We start from the raw sequence: 26,171 nt of genomic DNA on the forward strand, positions 1-26,171 counted from the left end.
AGGGTGTGGGTCACAGAGATCACATGCTTCACTTGCTTCACAAGGTAATATCACAAGGCAAATGGAGGCAGGGCGAGATCACAGGACCACAGGACTGGGGCAAAATTAAAATTGCTAATGAAGTTTCGGGCACGCATTGTCATTGATAACATCTTATCAGGAGACAGGGTTTGAGAGCAGACAACCGGTCTGACCAAAATTTATTAGGTGGGAATTTCCCCTTCCTAATAAGCCTGGGAGCACTACGGGAGACTAGGGCTTATTTCATCCCTCCGCTACGACCGTAAAAGACAGCCGTCCCCAAAGCGGCCATTTCAGAGGCTTCCTCTCAGGGACGCATTCTCTTTCTCAGGGATGTTCCTTGCTGAGAAAAAGAATTCAGCGATATTTCTCCCATTTGCTTTTGAAAGAAAAATATGGCTCTGTTCCATCCGGCTCACTGGCAGTCAGAGTTTAAGGTTATCTCTCTTGTTCCCTGAACATTGCTGTTATCCTGTTCTTTTTTCAAGGTGCCCAGATTTCATATTGTTCAAACACACATGCTCTACAAACAACTTGTACAGTTAATGCAATCATCACAGGGTCCTGAGGTGACATACATCCTCCTCAGCTTATGAAGATGATAGGATTAAAAGATTAAAGTAAAGACAGGCATAGGAAATCACAAGGGTATTGATTGGGGAGGTAATAAGTGTCTGTGAAATCTTCATAATTTATGTTCAGAGATTGCAGTAAAGACAGGCGTAAGAAATTATAAAAGTATTAATTTGGGGAACTAATAAATGTCCATGAAATCTTCACAATTTATGTTCTGTCATGGCTTCAGCTGGTCCCTCCGTTCGGGGTCCCTGACTTCCCGCAACAATGATGTGTGTATTTTTCTTTTTTTCTCTTTTTTTTTTTTTTTTTTTTTTGAGACAGAATCTCACTCTGTCACCCAGGCTGGAGTGCAGTGGCGCCATCTCGGCTCACTGCAAGCTCTGCCTCCCAGGTTCATGCCATTCTCCTGCCTCAGCCTCCTGAGTAGCTGGGACTACAGGCACCTGCCACCACGCCTGGCTAATTGTTTTGTATTTTTAGTAGAGATGGGGTTTCACCGTGTTAGCCAGGATGGTCTCGATCTGACCTCGTGATCCGCCCGTCTCAGCCTCCCAAAGTGCTGGGATTACAGGCGTGAGCCACCACACCCAGCCTTGATGTGTGTATTTTTCTTGTCTACATTTGCCACTCTTTTAGTATATAAGTTTATAAGTTCATAGAAATTTTAGCTGAAGTTTTTGGAGAAAGTGTGTTGGGTAAGGTGAGCTTGTCAGGGAAGGAAGGAATTGGTATGTTATGATTATTCCAGATCTACTTTGAATCTGTATCCTATGACTTAAAGGATTATTGTGCTATGTCTCATATAGCAAAATGAGGCTCTTATAGTCTTAGAACATGATAGACTTTTAGTTTAGGCATTTTGCTTCCCCTTCCCCACCCCCAAACCTCACCCCCAATGCCAGCTCCTTCATGTGGACAACTTTTTTTTTTTTTTCTTTCTTGAGACAAGGTCTGGCTCGATTGCCCAGGCTGGAGTGTAGTAGCACGATCTTGGCTCATTGCAAACTCTGCCTCCTGGGCTTACGCCATTCTCCCACCTCAGCTGCCCGAGTAGCTGGGACTACAGGTATGCACCACCATGACTGGCTAATTTTTTTTTGTAGAGATGGGATTTTGCCATGTTGCCCAGGCTGTTTTCGAACTTGTGAGCTCAGGTGATCCTCCTGCCTTGGCATCGCAAAGTGGTGGGATTACAGGTGTGAGCCACTGCATCCGGCCTCCGTGTGGACAACTTAAGGCAAGAGCTAGAGGGGTCTTAAAGCCCAGAAGAGTGAGAACAGTGTTTCGTGGTTCCTTTTGAGACATTAATATCTTTTAGGTTGGTGCAAAAGTAATTGTGGTTTTTGCCATTAAAAATGATGGCAAAAACTGTAATTACTTTTGCACCAATCTAATACTTATCTCCACTACTTTTATCTACCCCAAGAACTTGTCATTGTCCTAGGGGAGAATTAACTTTTACTTCTTTCTGACTTACGTGTTAGTTTTGTGATGTTTTATTCTAGATTAAGTATCCTCACTTAAAGTCATGTTTTTGATAATAGGGGAAAAAGTCAGACTTTTACTTTTGTCTTTTCTTCCTACCCCCACAAGAAGACAGGAAGTAGATAGAGATCAAATTGAGTTGGAGGAGGATAGTATTTGTGGACTTCCAGACAAATTCTGTTATCCTCAGGACATATGTAGCTTGGTATGCAGAGGCAGCATGACTTTTGGAAATTAAGTGCTGTTCTTTTTCTTATTTCTGTTGCATTTTAAAGTTTTGCAAGCTACTTTGCTCGGTTATCTTTAATGTTGTATGTTAGCCAGTTGATTAGTGACTTTTTATTGTGATAAAACTTTATTTGCAGTAGATCTTTACAAACTGAGATCACAGAACATGTAAACTCATTAGAACTGTTATTTTCAATTGGTGTATTTCTGATTTAAGCTTTTCTTTTGGAAATGTTTACTTTTATATTTGCTAAATAGATATTTCAGTCATTGATTACAATGAATGAACTGTATAAATAGGTTCATTGCTGAAATTGCTGCTGTGTGTGATTTATAATAATAGCAGATTTCTCCATAATCAAAGTAAATACAATATCCACATTTTATTTCTGGAAATGAATTGTTTAAATATTATTTTTTAGACAGGGTCTCCTCTGTCACCCAGGCTGGAGTGCAGAGGGATGATCACCACTCACTGCATCCTCAGCCTCCTGGACTCGAGTGATTCTCTAGCCTCAGCCTTCTAAGTAGCTGGGGCCACAGGCACGTGCCATGAGGCCTGGCGAATTTTTCGTAGAGGTGGGATTTTGCCATGTTGCCCAGGCTGGTCTCGAACCCCTAGGCTCCAGCAGTTCTCCTGCCTCGCCCTCCTAAAGTGTTGGAATTACAGTTGTGAGCCACTGCGCCCAGCCTGGAAATGTAAATAATTATAATGACATGTAGTAAGCATTATAAATAAGAATAACTATATTGAAATGGCACAGTGAACTCTGCAGGGAAGCTTTTGCAGTAAAAATGTTTTCAGGCTGGCCAGGTGCGGTGGCTTACGTCTGTAATCTCAACACTTTGGGAGGCCAAGGTGGGAGGATAGCTTGAAGCTAGTTTGACACCAGCCTGGGTAAAGCGAGATCCCTGTCTCTATAAAAAATAAAAAAAAAAAAAATGTAGCCAGGCATGGTGGTATATGTCTGTGGTCCCAGCTACTTGGGAGGCTGAGACAGTAGGATTGCTTGAGTCTGGGATCCTGAGGCTGCAGTAAGCTGTGATCGTGCCACTGCATTCCAGCCTGGGCAACAGAGTGAGACTCCAGTCTTTAAAATGAAAAAAAAAAAAAAAAAAAAAAATTTCGAGCCAAGAATTGAAGGACACATGGGCCTTGTCCAGATGGATAAAGTGGGATGAGGGAATCAGGCAAAGATAATAGCAGTTAAAAAAAATTTATGGATGAAAAAAATTTAAAAGCAGTCCCAACTTGTTTAATTTGGAAATGTAATGTCAGCGTTTATTTTTTGGAGAGAAATTTTAGGAAAACTTCTATTGAAGGACTACGACAGGGAGTGTTAAAAGATTTGACCAGAGTAGTTATGTTATAAATTCAATTGTAAAACTTGTGTGTGTGTGTATATATTTGTGTGTGTGTGTAAGGTAATCAAGGTATAATTAAATTTAAGCAAATGTTTGAGAGTCAATTTGATGGAAAAAGTGGCGGTGATACTGATAACATGCAATGGAAAGATGAGAATTAGGCATTTCAAAGAAAGCAGTGAAAATTGATGTCAGATTTTGTCATTGGAAATAGAGTCAAATGGTTTCTAGACTGGAATACCTAGAACAACTGTGATTCCCAAAGGAGTATTAAGGAGCTGTGGTGGGGAGAAGAGAGAGGAGAGGGAGGCAGATGATGGATTCTGTTTAGGATAGAGGTAAAGGTGCTAGATTGACAACCTAGAGGAGATCTGGTAATCTGTGGTCATGTGCTAGCAATAGCAGTCAGGGTTGAGGGTTATTTGGAGAGCTCTCTGCTAGTAGCTGAGGGCTCGAGAGAAAGGCTTGTCATTTCTGTGGGAAGGACTGATCCTGTTGCATGTGTACCGGGTCAGGCCTGTTCATGAATGGTTTCAGACTGTTAATGGATTAGAAAAATGTCTTATGAAGAAAAATGAGGGAACAAGGAATCCGGAGGAAATGATTTTTGTAGTAGTTTCTCTATATGAAGAATTTGGATTAGTATTAGGGCAATATCATTCAAACCTCTCATTAATGTACTACCTGCATATTTTTTTTGCAGTATCTGTATACCAAATGGGAGTGCATCTTAAAGACAATGGCATGTTATAGTTGAATTGGAAAAGTTTTTTTTTTCTAGTGGTATGTAAATTAATAGTGTGTCTTGAATTTGATGGCATCTCAGACTGAATAAAAGGTAAAATTTTAAAAATGCTCAGTAGCGCAAATATAGTTCTTAAAAAGATACTTGTTTATGTTCTGTTTAATCTCAGATATCACCAATGATAATATATACCATGGCATGGAAATACTGGTAATAGAGTACTCCCATTGAAAAAATAACTATATGCTTTAGAATATAGGGTTTAGGTTAGATTGTAAGGAAACTGTTGAAGATGTAAATCATTAGAAAAGAAAAAGTGTAAGTTCTTTCCAAGGTTCTTATGTTTCCAGCATTTTAACATATATACATGTTCTGACTGAACAGTAGTAGTGCAGAATCTGTTATCCAATCACAGGTCTGATTTTACCAGAGAGCTTGGATAAACATATTATTTCTTTCTCCTCTTTCGGACATAGCTCCTTTGACAAATGATTTTTATGTTGGAAAATGCAAGAAAAATAAGTAGCTCAGATTGACTTTGGAAATGTAATATTATTCTTAATTCACAGACTTGTTGGCAACTTGAGAATTCCAATTACTTGTCTGTGTGGATTGTTTTTTTTAAATGCTGAATTGTATAGTACTTAAGTTTTTGATGTATAAACAATATACTTAATATACTCCATAATGTATGAGGATAGGTTTCTATTAGGCTGTATGTTTGAGAAAGTTTTCCTCTTATGACAAAAGTTAATTTAGCCAGTATGCTAAATTAAAAAAAAAAAAACCCTGCCTCCCAGTTTTCTGAGTTAAGTAAAATGATGGTGTAAGAATTTTTTAAGTTCAAGGTTTGGTCTGTCTGAATTTTTCTGAGTCATTGATTTAAATGCAGTTACTTAAAAGCATACGGGGAGAAATTCCTTTTACTACTTGTTAGCTCTGATTTAACTTGGTACTTTTGCTTTCCTTAAGTAAAGCATGTTGATGAATTCTACTTTTTGGCTTTAGCTGAAAAAGTTCATTTTCTTCCTGTATGTATTTGGATGGCAGTCACATGTATTCCTCTAGTTTACATGAGATAAATATTACTAATTTTAAAAAGGTGGGTCTTTTCTGGGGGTATGTTGAATTGAAGATGGTGTTCAGGTCAAGACAGTTTCTGGTCTTTTGGCCATTTAATAATCTGAGAATTGCTTTGAAAGGGTAGGTATTTAAGCTCATCATTTAAACAGAGCCTGCATTGTGGTGTGTGGTTATTGGAGGTTGTTGGGGTTTTTATTGGCGTGTTTTCAAAAATATGGGTAGCCCCCTACCTAAATGCCAGAATACAAATTTTAACTAGGCCAGTAGAAGAGGGAATTATTTTCATTTCACATAGCCTCTAGCATTTGAATTTTGTCTGTCTTTGAATGTACCTCTTGGCTAGCTAGAGTTGGACAGTTTTCAATTGTGATGACAGCAGTTAAAAATTCAAATCTGTTCCTTTTCATTGTTGAGTTGTATGCTTAAAGGATGCGTCTGCATTTTCATTCAGCTTTCTGGTCCTTGTCGATTTTTGATGTCTGTTATTCTGCATAAAACTGTGTGGCAGGAGCCAGAACTTTTAAGAATCTTTCTGTTTACAGATGGGGAGACAATAACATTAACATTCATTAACATTCAAAATAAAACATTCTTACACTGATAAGCAATATGCAGGTTAGCTAGGTTTGGGATACTGATAGATATTTTTTGAGTGTAGTTTACTTCCAAATGTCTTCTAGAATTTATGTTTAATATCTCAAATACCTACACAGAATAGGAATGGCATGCTTATTTATACATGGGCATACTCTTGAGTTCTAATGGCAAGCCAGCCTTCAAATTAAGTTGTCTTCCTGGAAAAGAAACCTCTTAGGCAACTGTGAAGGGAGAGGGATAATATAAAAAGGATGGAGTTTAGAAATTTGTCTTTTTGTGGTAAGATCTAGAAACAAAGCATATTAGAATAAGCAGTGTAAATTTTGTACCTTTCAAAAAGATACTGATGTTTTTATCATGAAATAATAAAAACATATTGTTGTCTAAAAAAAAAAAAAAGCCAAAAAACCCAGCCAGGTGCTATGACTCATGCCTGTAATTCCAACACTTTGGGAGGCTGAGGCGGGAGGATTGCTTGAGCCTAGGAGTTCAAGACCAATGAGACCACATCTCTACAAAAAACCACAACAGTAAAAATGAGCCGGGCATGGTGGCATGTGTCTGTAGTCCCAACTACTCAGGAGACTGGAGTGAGAGGATCGCTTGAGCCTGAAAGGTTGATGCTGCAGTGAGCCATGATCATGCCACTGCACTCTAGCCTGGGTGACAGCGAAGCCCTGTCTTAAAACACACACACACGCGCGCGCGCGTGCACGCGTCAGGCATCGTGGCTCATGCCACACACACACACACGGGCACGCGTGCCAGGCGTGGTGGCTCATGCCTGTAATCCCAGCACTTTGGGAGGCCGAGGCGGGCAGATCACCTGAGGTCAGGAGTTCGAGACCAGCCTGGCCAACGTGGTGAAACACCCCATCTGTACTAAAAGTACAAAAATTAGCCTGGTGTGGTGGCAGGCACATGTAGTCCCAGCTATTCAGGAGGCTGAAGCAGGATAATCGCTGGAACCCAGGAGGCAGAGGTTGCAGTGAGCCAAGATCATGCCACTGCACTCCAGCCTGGGTGATAAAGTAAGACTCTGTCCCCCGCCCCCCCCCCCCCCCCAAAAAAAACAATCACACGTACACATAAACCCACAAAAAACACACACATTCCACATTTCTGGTCTTTGCTGCCTATCTCATTGATTAGTTTTCTGTTGAGTACGTGAGAATAGGAGCTCTTAATTTAAACCTTATTAAAAAAAAACTTTTTGAGAACCTGTTTTTAAAACTACTACTCTTCGTGGAGATTGATTATTTTGGGTCTTTTTGTCCAAGAAAATGAAATTAAGATTTTATTCTTTGATTGGTATGAGGGAGGAAGGAGAGTCTTCGGTCTAGTGTTAAAGATAAAATTATGTATGTTTAAGAGGGGCAGAAGTCATCACAAGATTATAATTAGGAAAATTTAAGTTTCCATACTTCCAAGGAAGTATGAATTTCTAGAATATCTTTTATTTCCATTTGATTTAGGCATTGCTATTGAGGACACTGATTTGGGGCAAGGTGTTGGGGAGAACAGGAGGGATTGTAGTTAACTTCTTTCCTCTTCACCAGAGGTTAACTGAGAGCAAGAAGCAGGACATGAATGAGTGTGCAAGAATTTACCTTCTGTTAATTTCCCAAAGGTAGACCTTGGAAATAGTCAAAAGAACAAAAGTCAGGAAACCTTTTTCCGAGGCTGGAGCTAGTCTTTCTGATCTTTCCAAAGCAGTTATAAATATTGAAGTACCTCTGGCACTTAGATAAAATGATTCTGCGTGGCTTTCAACTCAGTTAATTTCTAATGCTTGAATGTCTGGATTTTCTATGATTTCTGAACAACTCAGATTTAAGTATGTCTTTTGTTTTCTGTGAAATTATAAGGGTTTTTTCCTTAGGAGATAGGGAACATTTCTGTTTTTTATTTTTTTATTTTTTGAGATGGAATTTCACTCTGTCGCCCAGGCTGGAGTGCAGTGGTGTGATCTCAGCTCGCTGCAACCTCCGCCTCCTGGGTTCAAGCAATTCTGCTGCCTCAGCCTCCTGAGTAGCTGGGATTACAGATGCACACCACCATGCCCAGATAATTTTTGTATTTTTAGTAGAGGTGGGGTTTCACCATGTTGGTCAGGCCGGTCTCAAACTCCTCACCGCGTGATCTGCCCATCTCAGCCTCCCAGAGTACTGGGATTATAGGCATGGGCCACCACCACGACTGGCTGGGAACATTTCTTTCAGATGGTAAACCTAAATGCTGCCTTATAAAATTAGATTTTAAACTCTTAATTTCTATAGTAAAATAATGCCTACCTTGTGATATTTTATAGAGGACATAGATTCAGAAAATAACTTTACAGATTACTTACAGAACTTCCTTACCATCTTGTTAATGATATATCAGTATATCTGAGTTAAAAGTATAAAGTGGGCCGGGCGCAGTGGCTTACGCCTGTAATCCTAGCACGTTGGGAGGCCGAGGCAGGTGGATCACGAGGTCAAGAGATCGAGACCATCCTGGCCCACATGGTGAAACCCCATCTCTACTGAAAATACAAAAATTAGCTGGGCGTGGTGGCATGAGTTTGTAATCTCAGCTACTTGGGAGGCTGAGGCAGGAGAATTGCTTGAACCCAGGAGGCAGAGGTTGCAGTGAGCCAAGATCGCGCCACTGCACTCCAGCCTGGCGATAGAGTGAGACTCAGTCTCAAAAGAAAAGTATAAAGTGAATGTGTTCTGCATGTAGAAGGGAATATAAAGAGCAAATCAGAACATATACTTTTATATTCATTCTTAAAAATTTAATTTTTACCGTTTTTAGCAGATTGTATATGATCTTTGGTTTTAATCTCTTCTGGTGCTAAAGATATTATATATGGCTGATATTCCCCTACCCCCTATCTCTTGTATAAGGGTTGAGTTTAAAAGGAAAATGCTTGTAAAATAAGTTATTTAGAAGGGTACCAATGAAATTTGTTAAGGTTGGTTTATTTGCAGTTAATCTTTTCTGAGAACATGGTCAGGGCTGCCTCCTCTTCCCTGTTGAGATGTGTAAAGCAATAAGGTGCATGTGAAATGCAACCAGCCTGTTGTCTAAAAATGTTAGTGTGTAATTACTTTGCTTTTCATTTCTCACATTTTTGGGTTTACATCTGGAAACGCCACTAAATGAAGACGAGTGATTTTTTAAGCATTAATCACTAACCTACTGTTTCAGATTCTGTCTATTGCAGAACTTCTTTTGAAGAATGTATTTAGAACCTTTCCCACATTAAAAAGGTCAATTTATGTAAATGAAGAATAAACAACATACTGTGTACCTCGTATGTAGTTACATACTTGTACATGATTGATCTTTTGGTCATTATCTATTGAAACAGAGTTTTCACTTGTTAATAGTGGAAATTATCTTAACTGTTGCTGGTTCAAGTGATTTATTACAAGTAATTTGTAATTTTTGAGACAGTCTCTCACTCCATCAAGTGGAGTGTCGTGTAGTGGCTCAATCATGGCTCACTGCAACCTCTGCCTCCTGGGCTGAAGTAATCCGCCCACCTCAGCCTCCTAGTAGCTGGGACTACAAGCATGTGCCACCACGCCCAGCTAATTTTTGTGGTTTTTTTTGTAGATGATGGTTTCATCATGTTGCCGAGGCTGGTCTCGAACTCCTAGGCTGAAGCCATCTACCCGCCTTGAGTAAAGGTTTTTTGATACAAGAAATGATTATAACTTGGAGTTCAGCTTGGATTCTGACAACTTACTAGATTTTTTTCCCCCTCGGGAGAGGATGGTTGTTTCTTGCTTAGGAAATGATAATATTTTAGCTGCTTATCTGTGCCCCACAGCTGGCAGAGAAATGCAGTATGCTGATCATGAAGTTGCATCTGGAACCCTGAAAACTTCCAGACCTTAATGTTTCCAAAGAGATAGAAAAGACACATAGCTTCTGGTGTGTGTTGTTGTTTTTTTTTTTAAATCATGTTAGTTGGAGGTCTCATTGAACCAGGACAGTGACAGAATTTTATATTTATATTTGTTTTATCTTTTTCAATGCATGGTCATCAATAGGGAAAAAGTTACACTAGGAGCATTGAGTCCTGTGAGGATATCACACCTGACCCTGGAATGGCAGTTGTGTAAGGGTAGGAACTTTGTTTTGTTCATTGCTGTATTTCTAGTTCCTAGAATAGTGCCCATCACTCAGAAAAACACATTGAATAACATCCACCACTTACCACAGTAGCTGAATGTAGCCATGCTTTTAACTCTCTCCTCGTCTGTTTTCATTTATAGTTGACTTCAACAACAGAGGTTTTAGAAAACTTGATCAGGGAGTAAGACTAACCTATAGTAGTTTTACACAGTGGGTTTTGGTTAATGCTCATGATTAATTTATCTTCCCACCATAGAATGGTCTTACCCAACATGCTACAGAATTCTAGTTTCTGATATGTGAAAAGTTAATAGACATAAGAAAGGAAACACTAACAAGCTGAAAAAAATCACCTAAAATTGTGGCAGTTGTAAATCTACTTCTTAAAATTTTGCACCTCTTGAATTTTTAAAATACTGCCTCTACACTCAAATTTTTCTCTGGATCTGTTTCTTAATATTAAATGCATGTGTAAAAAAATCTATTTTAACATCAGCGAAAGTGAAAAGATTGTTTTAAAGTTATTCAGTGTTGCCTTCTTAAGGTTTTGACTCTTAATTATGGTTCATTTGAAAGACAGGACTATGTAGAAAGTATTCTGTTGTTCTTTTGAAGTTAAACTGTATCTCAGCCAAAAAAGTGCTGCTTTAGTCCCCAGTACCCCTCAACATTTTAGGAGGCCTGGCCAGAGCCTCTTAGTTTTCCATCATGAATTTGGTTCAGACTTACTAGTTTTTGTAGCTGGGGTTCTTTTATTATATAAACGGTACAAATTGGTGTGCCTCTTTGCCCTTGTTGAAGCTGATGTGCTAGGTGGCACATCGATGATCACATAAACAGTTCTGTGTAGGTGCTAAATATGTCCATTCCTTTTTGGCCTTCTTAGGGCCTCTGTGCCCTTTGTTTTAGTCATTACCTCGTTATTTTACAGAAAGGGACTTAGAGTATATTGTGTTAGGTCCCCCCCTCCAGTGAAAGCTGCATGATGATATCCAATACTGTAGTATTTAATAATTTAGTATATTTTTACTCCTTCAGGGTTATCTTTTACAATGGACAAAATCCTGTCCATATGGGACAATATGTGTACCAATATGTGATGGTGAAAGTTTTACCCTCTTATTTCAGATAACTTCCAGAAAGGTGTATTTATTTATACCCCTCTTGGAGATGGAACCTAACAACCCTGCCCACCCCTCTTCCCTGTTTGTCTGTTCGTTAGTGCTTAATGTGTTTAAGCATCCCTTGTTACTTTTAGGTAATTGCTTAGATTTAATGCAACCACATTACATTCTGCTACCTCTACTAATACGTGAACGTTCAAGGTTACCCAAACATAACTACTCTTATTCCTTAAGGTATATACGTGACTGGTATCATGGGAAGGTACCTTATGGTACCAGAGAGCTTCTTTCAGACTCACCTCTACTTGGCCCTTTTTTTTTCTTTCAAATGAGTCTTTTTTTTTTTTTTGTCTCTTAAATTTAAAAGAGACAAGGTCTCACTGTCATCCAGGCTGAGAGTACAGCATTGTAATCATAGCTCGCTGCAACCTCGGACTCCTGGGCTCAAGCAACCCTCCTACCTCAGCCTCCCGAGTACCTGGGACTACAAATGTGTGCCACCATGGCTGGCTAATTAAAATATTTTATTTTATTTTATTTTTATTTTTTGTAGAGATGGGGGTATTTCTTTGTTGTATAGGCTGGTCTCAAACTTCTGGCTTCAAGCAGTCCTCCCACTTCGGCCTCCCAGAGTGCTAAGATTATAGGCATGAGCCACCACGCCCTGTCTACATGGCCCTTGTCTGACAAATAGTCCTAAGAGGCGTGAGCAGTTTTTAATTTGCTCGCAATGTTTCACAATGACACACTGTTTCTAACCAAGCAGATGTTTGACTGTGGTTATTGGGAAGAATAGTCTTTGCCAGCATTAAGCCCACCTACCCGAACCTTTTTTGTTGAATCTCTCTTGTTTGGTCCATCTCTTGGAAGTTAATCAGCACCTGTGGAAACTTTACGCAAACACTTCTGTATTACTGAAGATACCTCATCTTTTTGACAGAATAAATTATCACGTGATTTTTAGAACATGTCAGATAGCTTTTACAGCAGATATAGTGATTTTCCTGAATTAAATCTAGCACCATCAGTTCATTCTTGCCCTTCGACTTGACCTGTCTCTTGAACCATTTCTCCCCCAATTTACCTGTTGGACGTACATCTACTTGGGAGGTCACTGTTAAAGCCAGCATGTCATAGCTCGATAACTTCATTGGGATCTACCCTTCATTTCTTAATGATAATATCCTTTTTCTAGTTACCATAAGCCTTACAATTTTTCAGTTATTTTTGACAACTTGCTCTGCTTCCTTTTTTTCCATTATTTTGTTGGTTGTCGTTGTTGTGACAATCTAGGGTCTTACTTTGTTGGCCAGGCTGGAGTGCAGTGGCACCACTGTGGCTCACTGCAGCCTTGACCTCCCAGGCCCAAGCCATCCTCCCATCTCAGCCTTCTGAGTAGCTAGGACCACAGGTGTGTACTGCTATGCCCAGCTTTTTAAATTTTTATAGAGATGAGGTCTCCCCATGTTGCCTGGACTGGTCTTGAGCTCCTGGCTCCAGTGATCCTCCTGCCTCAGCCTCCCAAAGTGTTGGGATTAGAGGTATGAGTCATTGCACCCGGCCAGACATAATTTTTAAAAAGCAATATAATGTCCTTGCTCTAATAAAAAGGAAAAATAAAAAGGAAAATAATTTGTAATAGTATATATTTCATGCAAATACTCAGGTAGAATTATACTCTTGCAGGAAAAGGTTCTACAGATTTATAAATCCCTCAACTTTCCTGCTGTACTATGTTGTATTTAATACTTAGTTAAACAACTTAATAGCAAGACTAGTCTTCATACTAAATACTTAATAGCAAGACTGGTCTTCATGCTAAATACAGTTCGTCTCTGAAGTTGCAAATTATGAGTAGCTATTTTCATTGTCATATAGTGTGTGTGAATAATATGGCCTGAATTATAAAACATAAAAGTTATTGGGGAGACAAAAATATTATGTTTAAAATGGTTAAGACACTTCATTGTTGCATATTTAGCTTTCCTTTATGGTTCTTAGTTAATAATGTACCATATTTTACTGACTTTTTTTTTCTTTTCTTTTTTGAGATGGAATCTCACACTGTCGCCAAGGCTGGAGCGCAGTGGCGCAATCTCAGCTCACTGCAACCTCCACCTCCCGGGTTTGAGTGATTCTTGTGCCTCAGCCTCCTGAGTAGCTGGGACTACAGGTGTGCCCCACCACACCCAGCTAATTTTTGTATTTTTAGTAGAGCTGGGGTTTCGCTGTGTTGGCCAGGCTGGTCTTGAACTCTTGACCTCAGTTGATCCACCCACCTTGGCCTCCCAAAGTGCTGGGATTATAGGCATGAGCCACCGCGCCTGGCCTTGACTTCTTAATTTCAGAGTTTTGATATTCTGAGCAATCTTGTTCATTTATGTGACTCCATGTCATTTAAACATCTCAAATGGATGAGTCGTGTTTGCACAACTTTAGAGAAATTGTCACAAAGGAACAGGTCGATTAGATGTTTTGTCTCTGTAAAGTTCAGATTGTTGCCTACTGGTGACAAGAATTCTTTGTTTTTTGTTTTGTTTTTTTGAGACAGAGTCTCGCTTTATTGCCCAGGCTGGAGTGCAGTGGCGTGATCTTGGCTCACTGAAACCTCCACGTCTCATGTTCAAGTAATTGTCCTGCCTCAGCCTCCTGGATAGCTGGGATCACAGGCGCATGCCACCACACCCAGCTAATTTTTGTATTTTTAGTAGAGACGGGGTTTTGCCGTGTTCACCAGGCTGGTCTCTAACTCCTGACCTCAAGTGATCCGCCTGCCTCGGCCTCCCAAAGTGCTGGGATTACAGGTGTGAGCTACCGCGCCTGGCTGAATTCTTTGTTTTTCTACCATATTCTCCTTACCCTTTTTCTTAAACAAAAGGACAGATCCCTTGATAGAAGCCAATTATGTGTACAAAACACCCTAAACTAAGTCCAAGCCTGGAGTGTCTGTGATCTTTTTAGTTTTGTAAAGTACCTGTTCCTGTATTGGCAACGATTTACCCAAGAAGCCACCAGAAATGATGCTTGCTTGACTGAGAAAAACTTAAATAAGCCTCTCTGTGGGGTTTGGAAAGCTCTGTTCTGTACAGTTCTGCAATTTCTGAAGGCATGCTAAGGCTTGACTGGGTCTCTTCTGTGCAGTTATAAACGTTCTAAAATCTGTGGTTGACTAAATACTCCATGTTGCACCAATTTAAAAATCTCATTGTCATAGCATTATGACTGGTAGAGAAAGGTCTTGTGGGGAGATCTAAGTGGCTTAACTTGATTCTTAGGATATTTGTCATTATAAAATAACTGTTTTTTCTTTTGCAGACTTCCTTGTGAAACCTCCTAGTAGAAAAAGTTCTTGGGACAAACTTCATTTGGTAAGTTTGTTTCTCCCCTCCTGCCACCCCCGCCCGCCTCCAATACTCTCTCTGTGCTGTTTCGAGGCAAGGAAAAATTAATTTACAGGTTGATTTTTGGGGATCTGTTTGTCAGTGTCCATGATTATTTAGATGAGTTTTTCTATGTTCACTTTAATGTCCTTACATGTGATTTTTTTTTTTTTTTCACTAGGACTCATACCAGGTCACTTTTTCTGTATTTAATTGCACTGTAATAGTGTACTGGAAAACTTGTATTTAAGTTGAGATTTTGAGTTGCCGCACTAATCGTTTGTCTAAAATAAATAGATGTTATCAATCTCCAGTTATTTTTGTTATTTATTTATTGATTGATTGATATATTTTTTGAGACAGTCTTGCTGTGTTTCCCAGGCTGGAGTACAGTTAGGTGATTATAGCTCACTGCAGCCTTGAACCCCTGGGCTACAGCAATCCTCCTGCCTCAGCCTCCCAGTTGCTGGGACTACAGGTGTGTGCCATCAGGCCTGGCTAGTTTGGAAACTTTTTTTGTAGAGACAGGATCTCGTTCTGTTGCCCAGGCTGATATAGTTCTTTTAAATTCAAACTTGCTTCTTGTTTTGAGTTTTCTTAAATTGGTATATATCTATATGAAAAATAAGACCTCTTATTACTAGAGTTAGTTCAGCAGTTCCCCCTTACCTTCTTTTGCTTTCCAAGGTTCAGTTATCCAAGGTCCAAAAGTACTAAAATATCAAGAGAGCGAGAAAGAGAGACACTACACATTCATATGACTTTCATTATAGTGTATTGTTGGTTGTTCTATTTTGTTATTAGTTGTTGTTAATCTCTCACTGTTTCTAATTTATAAAGTAAACTTTATCATAGGTACATGTGTAGAGGAAAAACTATCTATCTATCTATCTATCTATCTATCTATCTATCTATCTATCTATATATATAGTTTTCAGTACTACCTGTAGTTTCAGGGATCCACAGGGGGTCTTGGAACATATTCCCTGAGGATAAGGCAGGGGATTACTGTAGTGCAAATATGAATTTTAATGAGAAAAACAAGTTCTGAAAAATTTGCGAGTTCTTTCTCCAGTGTGGCTGCTAAACCTTTTCCTTTTTCATAAAATGTCCTTTTCATAGACCTTTGTGTATCTCTTACTAGGTAAATCTTTATTAGTGCCTCTTGTTTCTGCCACCTGTTTAGGGAACTGTAGTACAGTTTTATTAGAAGACAAGTTATTGCCTTGGTTTTAAGTTCCTAAATCCAGATCATTTCCTTGTTCAGGAACTGTTGCCTTGCTATTGCCTCTAGAACAAGGATCAAACTCCTTAGCATAACATTTCAGGTTCTTTACAGGTAGGCTTCAAACAGCTTGTCACCTGTTTTCTCTGTGTACCAAGTTCATCTCTTGTAGCCACACCGACCTACCTCCTGTCTCTCAAATACTCTCCAAGGTGCTTTTTTGTCTTACTCTGCCGCCATGCCATTCCTGCTCCCCTCTTGTCTCAGTGGCTCAAAATTTGGCTGGTTCAGTTATTAAAAGCTTGAGTCTTCCAGAAAGTCTTCCTTAAGTGCCCATCTCAGAATCTCTTTCTCTGCTTTTTGCATTACCATGGAATTAAATTTCTGTATCTCTTAACATACTCTTGTCTTATTAGTTATATTTGTCTGTCACCCCCACAGGATTGGGAATGCCCTTGAAGGCAAGAACTATATTGATATTTGAATTGTCAGTTCACAGAAACACTCCTAGACTCCTGGGATACCAGTGCCTTCTCAGTATAAATTCTTCTTGACTAGGGTTTTTGTTTTGGTAAGAATAGGGGAGGAGAATAGATTGGTTTTAGTAGAGATTGGTCAGCATAGTCTTGTTGATTTAGGTTACTGTTTTTTCCCCACTTTTCTGTATAGTGGAGGATCATAGGGTATATATAATCTGTGCCCTTGTAGTCCAAGTTGCTCCGTGTATTACTTGAGGTATTCTTTGCAAGTATAAGTTTTAGTTTTTGAGTAAGGAATTGAGTAATTTCTCTTTAACAGGTGCCTGAAAGATGAGATTCCATGTTCAGTAGGAAGATTAAATGTTGGTTTGCTTCTGTAAAGATTTCTGAGAAGTCATATCATGGGGCGGTACTGATGATGGAGCTGAGAGAAGCATGCAGGTTCCAGCTGTCAAATTCTCATATATTAAGGAAAGAAAGGTTATTTCACCTTCAGGCTTGGAATAGGAATCTTAATCTTCATTTAGCCAGGGGGGTGGGGGAGTGTTGCAGATTAGATCTGTAGTGAAGGAAATGTAATCCTTTTTACTTTATTTACTTATTTATTTTTGAGACAGAGTCTTGTTCTGTCACCCAGGCTGGAGTGTGGTGGCGCGACCTCGGCTCACTGCAGCCTCCACCTGCTGGGTTCAAGCAATTCTCCTGCCTCAGCTTCCTGAGTAGCTGGGATTACAGGCATGCTCCACCACTCCTGGCTAATTTTTGTGTTTTTAGTAGAGACGGGGTTTCACTATGTTGGCCAGGCTGGTCTCGAACTTCTGATTTCCAGTGATCCATCTGTCTCAGACTCCCAAAGTGCTGGGATTACAGATGTGTGCCACTGTGCTGGCCAGAAACGTAATAACATATTACTTGGCTCTGTAGCATTTAATATTTGTATTGCCATAATAATGTAAATTTGTAAAAGTGTTAATTTTTTTTTTTTTTTTTTTGACACAAGGTCTCACTCTTGCCCATGTTGGAATGCAGTAGTGTGATCTTGGGTCACTGCAGCCTCGATCTCCTGAGCTCAAGTGATCCTCCCACCTCAGCCTCCTGAGTAGGTGGGACTACGGGCATGTACCACCTTGCTAGGCTAATTTGTTTTTATTTTTATTTTTGTGGAGACTAGGTCTCATTATGTTGCTCAGGCTGGTCTTGAACTCCTGGGCCCAAGTGATCCTCCTGCCTCAGCCTCTCATAGTGTTGGTCTTACAGGTGTGAGCCACTGCCCCTGGCCACGTTCTTATCTGAAGAAGCATGATCTAGGTTTGAAGAGAAAGATGTAAATGTATTTAATTTTGATGCCAGGAAACATACTGTTTAATTAATATGTGCCCCAGATTAAAGGAGACTAAAGAGATATAAAAATAGCTTCAATATATGATCCCGGACTAGATCCTTTACCAAAGGGGGGAATATTGCTGTGAAGGATAAAGGATATGATTGGATTCATTGACAAAATTGGAATAGATATGGTAGATTATTATATCAGTGTTAAATTTTCTGAAATTGAAACTAGAACTGTGTTAAATTTTCTGAAATTGAAACTAGAACTGTGGTTATATGAGAGATTATCTTTCTTAGGAAATACATACTGAAGTAGTAAGAATTAAAGAGATATTTGTATGCAAACCTCTTTTAAATGGTTCAAAAAAAATGCATGTGCATATGCGTGAACAAAAAAGAAGACAGTGTTGGAAACTGTCCTATCCAAATTCTCTGTAATGAAACATTTAATGAAGTACAGTCTTTATATAACCATGTGTTGTCATATGTATGAATACATGTACATACTACTTTAAAAAGTGCTTATTACATGCCAGTAACTATTCTAAGCATGTTATATGCATTATATCTTAATTCTCACAACTCTTTGATGCAATGATTATTCTCCTTGTTTTCTCGATGAAGAAACTGAGGCTCAGAGAGGTAGTATGATTTGCTCTCAAGGTCATAGAGTTAGTATATGGCAGCCCTGAGGGCCATTGCTTTACATTCCTGATTGTTTTTTCTTGAGGCTATTCTTAACACTCTGAGTGTAAATGAAAACCTTTCATTAAAACTTATTTTGAGTTTTCTGTTTAAAAGCTTTTTTTGTAGAAAAATTTGTTATCCTAATTGCAAATGTTTTAAAAGTTTAAAAACTGAAAGTCACTGCTCCCACTCTCTTCCCTAGGAAGGTAGATTGTTAACCATTATATAGTTTTTTGTATATGTATAAACATACTTTGGAATTAATACAGACAATGCTTAGGCATATTTTTATTTTAACTTTTAAAATTACAGAACATTGAAAACTTATGGCAAGTTGATAAATATGTGTTGTTTTTTTTTTTTAAATTAACAGAAGAGTATGTAGTCTTTGGCAATAATAACCCCTCTGCAACCCTTCCCCCAAATTTATATGCTTTTACCTAGTATATTCATTTTTAAGAATAATTAGGGCTACAGAAATAGCGACTTGTGCATAGATATGGATAAGGGTGGTTGTTGCGGCTTTTTTGGTGGCAGTGGAAAAATGGAAACAACCTAAATGTCTCACTAATTGATGGATGGTTGAGTTATGATATATTGGGGTATAATGGATTACCGAACTGCCATATGTATACACTGACATAGGAGGGATTTGTTATATTAATTGAAGAATATATACTGAAGAAACTACAGTATGGCTACCCCACCCCACCCACTTTGGGGGGTAGATAATGTGTGTCTTTGTACACTCATGTGCCACATAATGATGTTTTGGTTAGCAACAGACCCAAGATACGATGGTAGTCTCATGAGATTAAAATGGAACTGAAAAATAACTATCACCTAGTGGAGTTGTAGTTGTCATAATGTCTTGGTACAATTACTTTTTTAAAATAAACTTAGTGTAGCCTAGTTGTATAGTGTTTATAAAGTCTGTAGAAGTGTACAGTAATGTCCTAGGCCTTCACACATTGACTCACTACTCACTGACATACCCAGAGCAACTTCCAGTCCTACAAGCACCATTCATGGTAAGTGTTGTCCTATACAAGTGTACCATTTTAATCTTTTGTATCATTTTTACTGTATCTTCACTGTTTATGTATGTTTAGATATACAAATAGGGAGCACTGTGTTACAGTTGCCTACAGTATTCAGTACAGTAACATGCTGTGCAGGTTTGTAGCCTAGGAACAACAGGCTATACCATATAGCCTAGGTGTGTAGTAGACTGTCCCATCTAGGTTTGTATAAATACCTCTGTGATGTTTGCACAACAGCTAAATCTGCTAATGATGCATTTCTCAAAACATGTCTCCATCGTTAAGCGAAGCTTGACTGTATGTGCATAGAGAACTGTCTGGATAGACTTATGAAATAGTTAACAGTTGCTATATTTACATGTAGATGAACTAAAGGGCAGTAAGGAGTGAAAAGCGAACTTCTGCTTACCAATTTTTTTTAAATAAGTTTAACTCAGATATATTAATAACATAAAATTCACATACTATACAATTCAACCATTTAAAGTGTACAGTTCAGTGGCTCAGTATATTCATGAAGTTGTGTAGCCATCACCACAGTCCATTTTAGGACCTTTTCCTCACCTCAGAAACTTCAGGCCAGGTGTGGTGGCTAATGACTATGATCCCAGCAGTTTGGGAGGCCAAGGTGAGAGGATTGTTTGAGGTTGGGAATTCGAGACCACCCTGGACAACATGGTGTGAGTCTCCCCTTTTCCCCCCACAAAAATAAAAATAGCCGGGTGTGGTGGCTTGCACCTGTGGTCCTGGCTACTCTGGAGGCTGAGGCAGGAAGATCGCTGGAGCCCAGGAGGTTGAGGCTGCCGTGAACCATGATCCTGTGATTACAGCACTGCAACTCCAGCCTGGGCAGCAGAGCAAGACCCTATCTCCAAAACAAAACAGAACTTCATAGCTGTCAATCTCTCTTACCCTCGGTCTTTCCTAGCTCCTGGCACCCACTAATCTGCTCTCTAAGATTTTCCTGTTCTGGACATTTCATATAAATGATATCATAACAATATGTGGTCTTTTGTGACTCGCTTCATCATTTAGCATAATGTTTTTAAGGTTCATTCACGTTGAAGCATGTATCAGTACTTCATTCCTTTCTCTCTTTTTTCTTTTTTTTTTTTGAGACAGGGTCTCACTCTGTTGCCTAAGCTTCTGGTGTGCCGTGGCATGAAGATCTGGGCTCACTGAAACCTTGCCACTGCATCCTGGGCTCAAGTGATCCTCCCACTTTCAGCCTCCCGAGTAGCTGGGACTACAGGCACATGCCAGCACGTCCAGCTAGTTTTTGTATTTTTTATCTTTTTTTCTTTTATTATTATTTTATAGAGATGGGGTTTTGCCATGTTGCCCGGGCTGGTCCCGAACTCCTGGCCTTGAGTGATCCACCTCCCTGGACTTCCCAAAGTGCTGGGATTACAGGCATGAGCCACCATGCCTGGCTCAATTTTTGTGTTTTTTGTAGAGGTGGGGTTTCACCATATTGCCCAGGCTGGTCTCAAACACCTGGGTAAAAGCAGTGTGCTGACTACATCTTTTCAAAGTGTTGGGATTATAGGCATGAGCCACTGTGTCTGGCCACTTAATTCCTTTTTTTTTTTTTTTTTTTTTTTGAGATGAGTCTCGCTCTGTCACCAGGCTGGAGAGCAATGGTGCGATCTTGGCTCACTGCAGCCTCTGTCTACCGGGTTCAAGCGATTCTCCTGCGTCAGCCTCCCAAGTAGCTGGGACTATAGGCATGCACTGCCACGCCCAGCTAATTTTTGTACTTTTAGTAGAGATGGGTTTTCACCGTTGGCCGGGGTGGTCTCGATCTCTTGACCTTGTGATCTGCCCTCTTCAGCCTCCCAAAATGCTGGGATTACAGGTGTGAGCCACCGTGCCCAGCCCACTTAATTCCTTTCTATGGCCAAATAATTTTCCATTGTTTAGATATGCCACATTCTGTTTATTCATCCATCTGTTGATGGACATTTGGTTTCAGTGAGCCTTGATCTTCACGCCACTGCACACCAGTAGCCTGGGTGAGAATGAGACCCTGTAATGGAAAAAAAAAAAAAAAGAGAGGAATGAAGTACTAATACGTGCTTTAAAATAGCCCATCCCACCTTTGGGCTATTTTGAATAAATCTACTATAAACGTGTATTTACAAGATTTTACATGGATGTATGTTTTTGGTTTCTTGGATATATACCTAGGAGTAAGATTGTTGAGTCAAATGGTAACTCTGTGTTTAGTTGAGCAACTGCCAGGCTATTTTTCAAAGAGGCCGCACTATTTTACATTATCACTAGCAGAGTATGAGGTTACTTGTTTACTTTTTACATCTGTATCTTATTTACTGAGTGCATGCATTACTAGTATAACTAATTTTAAGAAGTATTACACTGCTTATCAGACTAACAGTAATGACTCAATTTCTTCCTTTTGTACTGTTGGTAATACAACTACCACTGTGGGGTTCACATTTTGCAAGTCAGGTGCTGTAATGAACCCTGAATATTTCCTAAGGATTGGTCACATCTGCGATTTGTAGTGTTTTTTGTTTGTTTGTTTGTTTTACATAATACCCACAGTGGTCTAATGCTCTTTCTAGTTTTAAAAGGAACCTTTAGCAAGTACTTGATTCTGATTGGTTGCACAGTTTCCTGTGATCTTGGCTTTTTCTTATGGACTTGGAATTCCTATAGCAGTTTTAACTTTTCTCAGATACTTAAAGCAGCACCTCTTACTTTGAACTATTTTAACTATTTCTTATCTCCTCTGGACTGTAAATTCTTTAATCTCCCTTTGCTGCCACATCTAGGCCTCTACCTAAACCTGTGAGTTACACACCAGGATATCTTTCACATACTTAGGCTTTTATCCGTACTGCCTCCATTGTAAATCAAGCCACTAGTCTCTTACTGTAATTGTCTCCTGGTTCTCTTCTTTATTCTTTTTCTCTTTTAATCCATTCACCCCACATCAACCAGGGTGATCTTAAAATCAAATCATGTCACTTTGCTATTTAAAACCTGTCAATGGCTCCCTGTTGTATTTGGACTATATTTTAAACTTACTACTATTCACATGATCTTTTCCTTTACATTTCTCCAACTTCAGTTGTGCCACTCTTCTTTCTGATTCAGTACAGTTTAGCTACAATGGTTTCCTCCTTTTAGTTCTTCAAAATTATCAAGGTCTTTCCTGTCTGAGGAACACATGCACTTCCGTATATTAGAAACTGGCCTTGCCCCACCAAGTAGTCTTTTCTGATCACTTTATCTAAAGTAGGTCTTCGGTACCCCCAAACCCCAGTCCCTGTCTCAGCATCCCGTTTGTTTCCTTTATCATATTTAGCACAATTTGTAATTATTACCATCTTTTTCTGTCTTCTGCGATGGTATATAAGTTGTATTAATGCAGAACTAACAGTGTCATACTGTCTAACACATACTAGATTATTGGTAAATTTTGACTGACTGCAGTGCAGAAAGAACATTTTACAGAATCTATTTGGTATAGAAATGGAAGGCCTTATTTCTGGGTGAAGACTATGTTTAAATTGAGACTTTTAATGCCGAGTGGCAAATCTTTGTCTTGGTATTTCTGTACTCATTAAAAAATTAGAGTAGGCCAGGTGTGGTGGCTCACGCACTTTGGGAGGCCAAGGCAGGCAGATCACTTGAGGCCAGAAATTTGAGACCAGCCTGACCAACATGGTGAAACCCTGTCTCTACTAAAAATACAAAAATTAGCCAGGCATGGTGGCATATGCCTGTAATCCCAGCTACTTGAGAGGCTGAGACACCAGAATCACTTGAATCCGGGAGGCAGAGGTTGCAGTGAGCTGAGATCGCACCACTGCACTCCAGCCTGAGCGATAGAGCGAGACTCTGTCTCAAAAACAATACAAAACAAAACAAATTAGATTTGACTGGGAAGATAGCTTATGTATATATATATATAATGTGACTGCAGATTGAGAGTTTATTTTGTAATTGGAATTTGATTTCTAGTTCAGTGTCACTACAGATGAGTACATTTTAGTAGGGACATCCGGGATGGTTGTGAGAGTTTTTCTCTAAATTTCTCTGAAAAAAATCTGAAAGACATAACAGTGCATATTGATAGGCTTACTGTATAAACAGTGGTTTTATGAGAGATAAAAGTTTGACTCTTTAAATTAATTCTTCAATAACTGGAGGTTTTTGAGGTAGAATTGCCATTATGGTTAAAAAAAACTTTATGTGAAAATTTCAAATATATAAAAGTAGAGAAAATAGTTTAATAAATCTCCATTGACTTATCTCACTGGTCTTCAAAAGTTACCAACTCATGACCCATCTTGTTTCAGAGGTACTCCTACTCATTCTGCCTACTCCTTGGTATATAACTTTATGTATTTTATAGTTAAAAGATAAATTCTTTTTAAAAACCCATCACCACACACAAAAACCTTATAACCACAGTAACATTGTCAATTATATAGAAAATTAATAACTCCTTAATATCATCAGTTATTTAGTATGTGGTCAGATTTCCCTAATAGATGTCTCAGCTTATACTTTGAATAAGGATCCAAATAAGATCTATATATTGCAGTTGGTTGACATGGTCACTTAAGTCTCTCTTAATTCTGTAGGTTTCCCTTCTATGTCGATCTTTTGTCTTGCTATTTAAAGAATAGGGGTTATTTTCCTGTAGTTTTCCATAGACTATTATTTGCATCTTATATTTCATTAGCAGTTGTAAAATAGTATTATCAAATTCTTTTCTTTGTATATTAGGTAGAATTCTTCCCTCATCAACTGCTTCATTCTATACTAGTTCATTTTGTGTAAGAAAGGCAGGATAGATACTTGATTCTTTCCCCTTACTTGCTAGTTTTCAAAAATAAAAGGTTAGTTCCTTAACATCTTCCACTGGTGACCTGTAGGGGTGTGCATGTGTGTGTGTGTGTGTGTGTGTGTGTGTGTGTGTGTGTGTGTGTGTGTGTGTGTATGTATGTGTGTCTGTCTGTCTGTCTGTCTTAGTGTGTGTGTGTAAGAGAGAATGTTTCTTTATGAACTCATATTTAAACATCCTGAAACCCAACCCATTGCATTTAACCATTTTGCTCAAATTGTTTCATTTTTAGCTAGTGAGTCTCTCCAAATTGACTCCCAATTATTTCTGACTTACCCTCAGTAGTCTTTTATATGTTTCTTACTTTCCAGTTTAATATGATGTTTCAGAATCAAATTGTACATTTTCTGTTCTAGACCTGGAATTGGTTATATTTTTTTTCAGGTGCCCCATCTTCTTTTGAAGTGAGAATTAGTCTTTAGGGACCATAGTCTAGGGGCTTAGAATGCTCATTGCTGCTGGGTTGATACTGTAACTTTTTTGCAGCGTTTATTTTTATCTTATGAAGAGTTTGATTATATTGTTACTCTTCACCTCTATTTTGTGTGTGTGTGTGTGTGTGTGTGTGTGTGTATGCGCGTGCGCGCACATGTTTTTTAGAGACAAGGTCTTGCTCTGTCACTCAGGCTGGAGTGCAGTAGCATAATCATAGCTCACTGCAGCCTTGAACTCCTGAGCTCAAGGGATCCTCCCACATCAGCCTCCCAAGTAGCTAGGACTACGGGTGTGCACAACCACCTAATTTTTTTTTTTTTTTTCAGTAGAGACAGTCTTGCTATGTTGCCCAGGCTGGCCTTGAACTCTTGGGCTCAAGCTGTCTTCCTGTCCTGGCCTCCCAAATTGCTAGGATTATAAGAGTGAGCCACTGCACATGGCCTCTGTATTTTTTTTTTTTTGAGCTATAAGTCATATCACATAAAATCCACCCTTTTAAAGTATACAATTCAGTGGTTTTTAGTATAGTCATAAAGCTGTAGAACCATTACCATTACCTAATTCCAAACATTTCATCACCCTGCAAAGGTACCTTGTACCCATTAGCAGTCACTCCCTATTCTTCCCTCAACCTGGCTCCTGGCAACCACTAATCTACTTTCTGTCTCTGTGGATTTACCTTTTCTGGACATCTCATACAAATGGAATCACACAATATATGGCCTTTTGTGCCCCAGGTTCTCTCACTTAGCATAATGTTTTCATCTATGTGTGTCATGTATCAGTATTTTATTCCATTTTATTGCTGGATAACTCCATTATATATACTGTGTGTGTGTGTGTATTTTTTGTTTGTTTATCCATTCACATTTTGTTTGTCCATTCATTGATTGATGCATATTTGGGTTGTTTGCACTTTTGGCCATCATGAATAATGCTGTTACGAAAATTTGTGTACAAGTTTTTATGCGGACATACATTTTCAGTTCTCTTAGGTATATACCCAGGAGTGGAACTGATGGGACATATGATGACTCTACAACTTTTTTGGGAACTGCCAAACTTTTCATCAGAGGTTGTACCACTTTACATTCCTGCCAGCAGTGTATGGGGGTTTCACCTTCACATTCCACCTACATCTGACATTAGTATCTTCCTCACTGGAGTTATATTATAGTTTTGCAAAATGCATTAAATTCACTTCCATTTAAATTGTTTAAGATACAGCAGTTTGAATGTGTCTATGATGCTATCTTTAGAAATTTTATTCTAAAACACAAATATCTTTTGTGTAATATTAGGACAGTTTTTAAAAAGTAATTCAGTATGTTTCTTTTTTGAAAAGGTTCT

The 26,171-nt window shown here is 39.0% G+C and overlaps 1 protein-coding gene across 9 annotated transcripts in view; it reads left to right on the forward strand.

Annotated features, from left to right (window-relative positions):
• MTMR3 (myotubularin related protein 3) overlaps positions 1-26,171 on the forward strand; it is a 144,724-nt gene that overhangs the window by 59,102 nt on the left and 59,451 nt on the right. For all 9 annotated transcript variants that reach the window (XM_004063258.5, XM_004063259.5, XM_019018580.4 and 6 more), the window contains exon 2: positions 14,677-14,729. The gene's annotated coding sequence lies outside the window, so the exon portion shown is untranslated. The remainder of the gene's footprint in view (positions 1-14,676; positions 14,730-26,171) is intronic.

This window comes from Gorilla gorilla, chromosome 23 (genome assembly GCF_029281585.2).
Source record: "Gorilla gorilla gorilla isolate KB3781 chromosome 23, NHGRI_mGorGor1-v2.1_pri, whole genome shotgun sequence".
NCBI classification, from domain to species: Eukaryota; Metazoa; Chordata; class Mammalia; order Primates; family Hominidae; genus Gorilla; species Gorilla gorilla.